At 31.6% G+C, this 9,953-nt stretch overlaps 1 long non-coding RNA gene across 1 annotated transcript; it reads left to right on the top strand.

Annotated features, from left to right (window-relative positions):
- Window positions 1-2,956: 2,956 nt before the first annotated feature.
- On the top strand, window positions 2,957-4,846 carry LOC116412687 (uncharacterized). Its single transcript, XR_004223860.2, has 3 exons — window positions 2,957-3,137; window positions 3,420-3,598; window positions 4,035-4,846. It is a non-coding gene; the product is annotated as an uncharacterized LOC116412687 (long non-coding RNA).
- The last annotated feature ends 5,107 nt before the right edge of the window (window positions 4,847-9,953 follow it).

Genomic DNA, 9,953 nt, shown 5'->3' with positions numbered 1-9,953 from the left:
TGAACGCATGGAGTATCATGGGCTAAACAGTATACTCTGTTATGTCCATGGTACTGCTCATGTCTATAGGCGACGGTTACTACTTTCCATCAGGCGGGCCGTCAGCTTGTTTGCCATTCTAAGTTGTATACAAAAAAAAGTAACAAAGTATACTGTTTCGCCCATGATATTCCATGCGTTGCCATTCTAGAGGAGTCAGGTGTTATTTCTCTGTACCCTGTAAATTCACTGCCATATCCCACCTTTCAATCCGAAACACAGCCATGTAAACACAACTACTTCACGGTAGAAACACGAATGGGACAGAGGTGCCCAAATAAACGACTTTTGTACAAAGTCTCCCTCTGGCTAAGTCTACCATATGTACACTTACTTATATTATATAATTGTGTACTGAAATTGAAATAAATAAACAAATCTTAAGACCCAGAAGAAAGAAAAAAGAAAGAAGAAAGAAGAGGTTATAAACAAATCTCTAAGAGGTTATAAACAAACAAACTCATTGTTTGTTTATAACCTCTTAGCGCCTTAACTATTGAATGCATTAACTCTTTGGGATGAAGTCGCATGTAAAAGCTAGTATGAACATAATTCGTTAGGTAATGTTTAAATTTTGTTGTCTCTAAAACGGGACGAGTTTATAATATGTAGGTAAAAATGTAGATTAGGCACTAGTCGCATAGAATAATGTAATTATGACAAATTGAATTAACATACTCAGTTGGAGTTTTTATTACGAAATTTTTTACTGTCCCAATGGTTTATAAATGATTATAAAACACTATAGTATGTATATACGAGAATAGACAAACGTATCAAGGTCGATGCATTCTCTATGCTAATGCTCTTTCTACACTGTGTTTAGTTGCAGATTCTGTGACTAATATTTATACTGTATATTTTAAAAGTAAAAGTTATGTTTATAGATTATAATACAATTCATTACTAAAAAAAAATCAAGGTCATTTCTTTCTGTAAGCGCTTTTTCTGTAATTTTAGTTTATTTTTTTTTATTAGAATTTTTTAAATTTGTATTAAAAGTAAATATGATGCCTTAACTAATCTATATAATTTTATAAAGGGGGAAGATTTATATTTTTTCTTTGTAATAAAGAATAGTTTGTTTGTTTGTTTGTAATAAAGAATAGATAAACTCAAAAATTAAGTTACTGATTTTAAAATTTCTTTAATCAATAGAAATTTACATTATTAGCGAGTAACATGGACTATGTTTTTATTTAAAAAAAACACGTGAAGTTGGGGCGGTTCACTAGTTATTAAGACATAGATTTTAATCGTATATGTAAATTACAAATGCTGATAAAGCTCAGTATAAACAGCAGTATATAAGGTTATCTATAAAAAATTCTAGATTAGTGGGAAACGAAGAATCCGCACAAGAAAGATGTATATATAGTGCTATCTCGTCCTATCACATACACGATATATTTTTATAAGATTTGTTTTTCATTCAGCTAGCGAAGCTGGACTTTATTGTATAGAATGGAATGCAAATGATTTTTATTTTATAGCCAAAAGTGTGTGAATATAAATGAAATTTCACTTTCCTTATCCACGGGTAGAGTAAGAGGCGACTAAGGGAACATAATGGTCAACGGATAAGCAATAGTGTCCCTATTAAAACATCACCAAACTCCAACTACGGTAGCCAACCTTACTGCCAAGTGCGACAACTACTGGCTAAATTCACCAAGAGGAAAGCGTATGTTCAGCAGTGGACAGTTAACGGCTGATAACGATAATAATTTAATAAGTATAATGTTCATAATAAATAGTCTTTTTTATGTTTTTTTTTATACAACTTAGAATGGCAAACAAGCTGACGGCCCACCTGATGGAAAGTGGTAACCGTCGCCTATAGACATGAGCAGTACCATGGACATAACAGAGTATACTGTTTCGCCTATGATACCCCCCATGCGTTGCCATTCCTAAGGACTCAGATGTTATTCCTCTGTACCCAGTAAATTCACGTTATATCCCACCCTTCAAACCGAAACACAACCATGCAAATACAACTGCCTCACGCTTGAAACACGAATGGGACAGAGGTACCCAAGCAATCGACTTTTGTACAAAGTCTCCCTCTGGTATGATTAAACACCTGCTAGTTTTTTACTATAATAACTCATTTGTTATGTGTTATTATAAAAGTCGAATTTTTTATATAATAAATACGCCACGTATGTGAACAGCGCTTTAGTTCTCTCTATTCCGGATTTGATTGGAATATTTTCATTTGACCGACAGTATGAATTTTAAACGGAATTCGATTTATGTAATATATTAAGCATACATGTTAGGAAAGCCAAAGACCTTTTATAACAATTTGTTTAAAGTGTTTGTAATATATTTATAGTTTTATAAACTGGTTTTTTGAATAAATAAATAAATTTGTAGAAGTACCTATACAGTTCACATTTAAAAAAAACTATAGAATTTCAAATAAAAATTGGCAGAGTCTCTAATTACATTTATGATTATAAAGTATGGGCGACAAAGAAAACCATGAATGGAAATTGGAAATATATAATATATAGGAAACAATAGAGATGCGTGTCAATTTCGAATTTAGTAAAATATAGAAACTATAAATAATATATGTGGCCTGTATTTACTTATATTCTTACTCTATTATATCTTGTGTATTGATGAAGTAAGAATACACTTTATTTACATATCCAGGATTTGTAAGAAGTGATCTGGATACCAAAGCATAATAAATCATTAAAAAATCTCTAAATGAAACGAGCCTAAAGGCAAAGCCAGTAACTTGTCATGTCTTTTAAAAAAGTGTTGTGAATTTAATTTAGATTTTACTCAGAAATAATTTATTTAAATAACTTAAAAATAGAAACTATAATACGTGCTTATATCTAATACTTTTTATCAACATACGTAATGCCGAATTGTACGTAATGCAAAGTGGGTATTTTAAATTGTGGTGTAATAAAATGTGGCACTTATTTGTAAACAGATCGTAAATAATAGATTTATTTATATATAACTTTATTTCACTCATACCATACACTGTTTAAAGTTGGACTTAACGTTAAATAGAATTCTCTTTTAGATTGAAATAAAAATTTGACACTGGCTCTTGAGACGCAGTTAACGTAAGGCCAGGACTCAGGTCCATATGTAATCAGTTAAATAAATATTTATTACTATTAAAAATAATAATAATGATCATTATTGCTGTGTAAATTATTAATTAATAGATAGATAGATACTCTTAATTCTTTTTTCCAGAAGATTACAATAGTAAACTTATTATAGATACAAACAATTACAACAAATAATCGCAGTGAGAAAACAAGAAATAAATATTAATAAAAAATTAGAAAAAATTAAAAGTGCTTCCGTTGTCATCAAATGTCGTCCATTATTGTTTTCAGAAATATTAATCACAGTACCACTAATCAATGGGCGATAAAAGCCCCATTAATGGTTAGATTAATTTATCGTTTAATGGAAGGCTCGAGAAATTTAATAACGATTGAAATATTATTAATTTGTGAACAGAAAGGAAATAAAATTCACACCGGAATAAAAGAACTAGATAACTGATGTTCAGGTAAATTCGTATATAGAAGTGTATAAGCGAACTTTACTACGTTTAAATACTCTCCAATTGTAAATCTTGAATAATTATTATCGAAAATTATTCTTTATTAGCCGTTGTTTGTTTACTGCTGTACATAGGTCTCCTCCATAGACTGCCATAAGGAAATATCCTGAGCCATCTGTATCCACTGATTCCTTGCAATGCATTTGAAGTTATCGCTCCATCTAGTGAGGGTCGTCCTATACTGCGTTTGCGTTTAAGAGGGACACTGCTGCCCACCTCTTGACCATTAAGTTTCCTACGTTTCCTGTCTCTTACTTGTAGGCGTGGCCCATTCTACGTAGGAGCCTTGCTATGTAGTTGCTGCAGTGTTATTTGTGATGTTTTCTAACATCGCAGGTACCGTCCTTAATCTATGATTCTAACAATGTTTTTTTCATTACAGAAATGCGTCTACAAATCACTTTAATCATATGTTTATTAGAGGCTACCTTCCTGAAAGAATCATTTGGGAATACAGGACATAAGTCGATGTGTGAAGAGAAAAAGATTTCATCACCACCCTTCTTCACTTATCCCATTTATTATCCATTCTATTACTATCCCATGTACATACCTACTTTTTATGTGTTGGGATAAATATAAGATACTGAAACGTATTTTATGACCTATGTCAGAAGAATGAAGGCTATATATTTTTTTATCTTATAAAGAAAAAGATAGATTTATTTGCAAACATGTGTGCATTGTAGATACAAAGACATGCTGGTTATTCATTGTAGAATTTGTATAGATCTAATATATTTTTTTAACAGCGTGCAAAATGTTCTTCCAAGGGCAATGGTAATTTCAACTGCCTTACAAAATAAATCCATGCTTTTTATCTATCTATGCCTTACAAAATATATTTAGTGTTTTGTAAAAAATACATATGAATATTACCGTTAAAAGAGAACAATATTAACAAAATCATAAAGTTAAATAAAATGAAATAAAATTCAAATCAGGTATATTTGATTTTATTTGTTGTATAGCCTTCATTCGGTTGTAATAGCATTTTATATGTATGTATTTTAACCGTACATATAGTAACCATGAACGACTCATATTCTCCCTTTCCAGTAGAAATAGTCCCCCTTCAAGAAGTAAATGGTACTCTTAATAGCAGAATATCTAATTCGTTGCTATTTTATAAATAATTTTTGATAATCATATACTAAAATATTACAATTTCATCAATATAATATATTATCTATACTCTACTGTTTTTTTTTACATAAATTTAAAATAATAATTGTATTCTAAATTAAAAAAAAAAATATCGTTCCTCAAAGAAAAAAAAAAAGACTTAACAATTGAAGCCGGTATCGTAATCACTTATTTTGATTTGTAAATTAAACTTTTTTAAGTAACAGATTTTGATAAAACTTTTAAATAAACCAATCTGTAAGTATATCCTTTCAGATAAATAAGAACTTTCCAAATCGGTTCACAACTAACAGAGTTATGAGAAAATAAACATACTAAAAAAAAAATTGAAAACTTTTTTTTTAATCGGATGTAAAGTACTCTATCTATTAATACTGAATATGAAGGACAGAATAAAGAAATTATTTTTATTAAATTAAACTTAAATTTAAGCATTTTGAGTAGTTATTTTTTATGATTTCAAAATTTATATCCTATCATTAAAATCCTTTAGCCGTTCAAGATTGATTGAGTAACTATCGTCTAAATATCGAAACATATCTAGAACCTTTCGACATTTATTAATTTTTAAATTATTAGGTAGTAGATTACATTATATTTTATTGCTGTAACAACATTTGATTTGCAATAAAAAATATATTGGCAAATATATTTCATCGCTCTAGGCTATGTTCATAGATTTACGTAACGTATTTGCATTTTCCAAATGTACATTCATTTTTGTACTTTTGTTTAGTTTAACAACAAAAGGTTTTAATAGAAAATGGGATCCAATTATACGCCCCTTCTATCTGGGTTATTTAAATTTTACCGATGAATGCATAGAGGGATGTAATCATGCATGTTTAACTATACCATCCAGGAAGGTCTGCTTTGAGAACTTTTCAAGACTTCAGGTGCCGTGGTTATCATTGTCATGGTGGTATTTCTATTGCCAGTGACCACTGCGGTGACTGTTACCCATACTATAAGAAAGTTTTGGAAGACTTTAGGTAATAAGTTTAAGAAAAATTAGCAGTAGTGTAAATAAAATATAAACTGTAAAGCAAAAGTAATTTATATATATTTTGCGGTATAGAAAAGAAAGCCTTTCCTTTCCCGTAGGTGTCGTAAAAGGCGACTAAGGAAGAGCGAGGAATGGGCAGCAGCATTCCGTTTAAAACACCTCCAAAGTCTGACTGAGGTTGCCAATTTGCCTACCAAGCGTGACAACTACTGGCAAACCCCTCCAAGGGGAAAGCACTTAGGCATAGGACAGTTTTTTTTTTAAATGGATGATAATGTAATGGTAGTCCCACCCGCGTTATCGGTATACACCGGCGGGGCACCAGTGAAGGATGATAGGTGAGGATGAAGCAAGTCAGTTAGCCTATCGTGACGAATTCAACAAGAATTGTTCACGATGGTTTCCAGGGGGAACCATGTGGAGGTTGATCTAATAGGGCATATTGCTAGCAATGGGGCTGTCAAACTCCATTGCTAACAATCCCTTTCCCCCAAGCATATGACAGCTAAAGGCTTATATGATGATTGTAATTACAATTTTATAGGTATTTTAAGTTTTTAAATCTAGTTTGAGTCTGACTATTCTGGGCTTTGAAACATCGATATCAGTTTTTTGGTATCTTAGAACACAGGGAAATAGACTGGGCATATTTGTTGCAAATGTGGAAAATGGAGTGAACAAGTCTGGTATTCGAGAAATAGCATCAGGAGCCGAGGTCGTAAAGTGCGAAGGTGGGAGGACTCCCTGAAAGTGATTCTAGGTCTCCTTTGGATAGGAGTGGCTGTTAATAGATAACAGTGGAAGGCTTCGAAAAGGTCTATATCGTAAGACACACCGAACGTCAAGACATATTGTAAATAGTTTAACGTTTTTTAAGGTAAAATGTATCAACTGTTTCGGGAATAAAGGCTATATTTATTAATTTATTATTATAATTCAACACAGGGATAAGAATGTAGACTATTTTCTCTCCCGGTCAGTACATATAACCCGAGCTATATGTTTGTATATTTCATGTAATGTTTTCTTAATAAATAGATATATTAAGATTCTCTATTAATTATAATAAGTATGAAAAAAATTATACTCTAGGAAAGTTTAATTAAAAAAAAATACACTATTTAGTAAACTCTTACTAAGGAAAGATTTTGAACACCCTTCCCAAATTAATTGCAGGTGAAGCTAAGGTGGTTTCTTTTTAGTAAATTAAATATATCACGGGATTATAGTCTTTATTTTATTATTACTTTATTTTTAAGAGTTATGATCCATCATTAATGATAATGATAAATATTCTCATCTAAAATTTAAGATACTAATTCCTATTTGTTAAAAGGTAGGTAAATCTTATTAACATAATGTTTTTTTTTTGGAAATTCCTTCGCATTTCGTGCTGCGCAACTGTGGAACAGGTTACCTGCTGACATACAGGATAGTCCTTCCATTACTTCCTTCAAGAGAAGATTGAAATCTCAATAAACCTTTTAACTAATAATACAATACATAATTATACTATGCACTTAATTTTTTTTTATACAACTTAGAATGGCAAACAAGCTGACAGTCCACCTGAAAGTGATAACTGTCGCCTATATATATATTACAACTAGAAGATGTCTGTATACAGAAGATATAAAAATATAAGGGCCTTAATAACAGCAATAGATGTCACAACAATAATTTTTAGTAATTTTGTATGTCTATTTGTATGTTTATTTCGGAATTATGGAAAACTACTGAATCAAATTATATCTAGCTTTTGCAGTTGTGTTCCTGTAGGCCTAACTTAAAATCTGGCATATATTTTATCTTGATACACCATCTAGAAGTAATCAATATCTTAGTTTTCATACTTTTAAAATTCACCCGCAAAAAGCAGTGAGCTAAAAGCTAGTGAATTGAATAAAACTCTTTCTATTCAAAACATTTTATTTCAATTTATAGCAAAAAAAAAAAAAAAACAACGACACTTGCGTACCTTTGAATCAATGCCTTGCATTCTCATTATTTTAATGGCTGTATTAATATAAACGGAGAACAAAAAACAGTACCCTCCTTTGCTAACGCGGTCAGGTGTAGTTTGAACAATAGAAACAAAATAGATACCTATAGCTTCGACGATAACAATGCTATGTAATGCTCAAAGCTGTGTGAACTGGCGCAGCCTTGTTTACGAGATGTAGATGGCATTGGTTTATGGTAATCTATGGGTTCATTGTTTTTTTTTTTATAACACAGGGGGCAAACGAGCATGCGACTCACCTGATGATAAGTGACTACCGCCGCCCATAATCACCCACAACACCAACGGCATTTCAGGTGTGCTGCCGGCCTTTTAAAAAGGAATATGCTCTTTTCTTGAAGGTTATGTTGTCGTATCGGTTCGGAAATACTGCTGCTGGAAGTTGATTCCAAAGAGTGGTTGTGCGTGCGAGAAAGTGCTGAAAAACTGCTGTCCAGATGGTTGATTCCAAAGAGTGGTTCAATCCGAACAATTCTTCAGTGCCCATGATAAATTCGCACAGAGATGCAACATCTCTTGAGTCGGACAGTAAGACATTCTCTATTTGGGTGAATGGATTGTATGTAATACGAACTAGTACTGCTGCTGATTTTCCCAACTGTACAACCTGATAGAGTGTATTGCTAGTAATAGGTCAGTTAAACCCCATTAGTAACAATCCCTTTCCCCCGCAATGGAGCTGTTAGACCCATTATTAACATTTTTTTCCAAAATAAACACTATGTATGTGTGGAAACTTTAATATAATTAATTAATAAACTAAAATTAACACTATAGAGATAATAATCTCTAATATTTTACTAATATATGACAAAATAGCGAAACATTAACTATATTATTCTCGTTTCGTGCTTTAACCATCACACATTCTAGTTTCAGTAATAACTAGTGTGAACTAATCGGTAACTCGGATGTTACCTGTCCTCAGGGTAACGTTCCGCGTTCACTTTAATCATTTGCCCTCTTAACTATTAAAGTTTTAAACCACTCTGTTTAGGAGTAATTTAGTTTTAAATATTCGACTGAAGTGACATAAAAACGAAAGAAATATATTGTAAATTTATTTATTTTATTTATTCAATATCTATATTTATAACTATTTTTATAGGCACTAATCTAATACAATTGTGCAACTATGTTAATTAAGAGGTCCACTTTGATGTTAGTTTTTTTTTGTTAGATCAAAATGGAATGGTAACTCCGCCTGCGCTGACGGGATACGCTGGCGGAGCACCAGTGAAGGCTGATAGATGAGAATGAAACAGGCCAGTTAGCCTATCATGATGAATTCATCGGGAATTAATCATGATAGTTTCCAGGGGAACCGCGTGGAGGTCGACCTGGTTAGGTATATTGCTAGCAATGGGATTTTTTGTCTCCATTACTAACAATCCTTTTCCTCCCCCTTTGATATTAGTTCTAATAGGTAGGTATGATTTTTAGGTTAATAACATTTAATTAGATAGAACATTTTATTATAATGAATTTACATTTTTTAACTGACTTCAAAGAAGGGTGAGGTTTTCTTTTCTATTTTTTTTACGCAATTTCGAACGGCAAACAAGCTGACGGCCCACCTGATGGAAAGTGGTAACCGTCGCCTATAGACATGAGCAGTACCATGGACATAACAGAGTATACTGTTTCGCCTATGATACCCCCCATGCGTTGCTAATCCTGAGGATTCAGATATTATTCCTCTGGACTCTGTAGATTCGTGGTAAGCAATTCGGTTGTATTTTTTTTTGTTTTTGTTTGTTATCTCTTAACTTCTTCATTTTTAAAATGATTTGTACAATTTTTTTTTATTTAAGAGGACAAATACCTTCAGATTCTTTCAATAGACATTTTGACAAAATCAATATAGTAGTTTAGTCTTTAAATAAAAATAACTAGTATGACCACGTTTGAAGTCGATGTTTTTTTATAAATTAAAATCTTTATAACTTTACTTATTTTTTTTTAAATAGCGCTCATCGTCAGTTATAGGATTGCGTTAAACTTTTAACTTAGACTTTTATTTATAGAAACTGACAATTATTTATAACCATTTTTATACTTATCTATTTAATTCGCCAGGTCATTTGAACTTACTTATTATGAAAGAAAAAGATGCGTCAAAATGT

This window comes from Galleria mellonella, unplaced genomic scaffold (assembly GCF_026898425.1).
Source record: "Galleria mellonella isolate WM207_F2 unplaced genomic scaffold, CSIRO_AGI_GalMel_v1 utg159, whole genome shotgun sequence".
NCBI lineage: Eukaryota > Metazoa > Arthropoda > Insecta > Lepidoptera > Pyralidae > Galleria > Galleria mellonella.
This window is presented reverse-complemented; position numbering and strand designations above follow the sequence as displayed.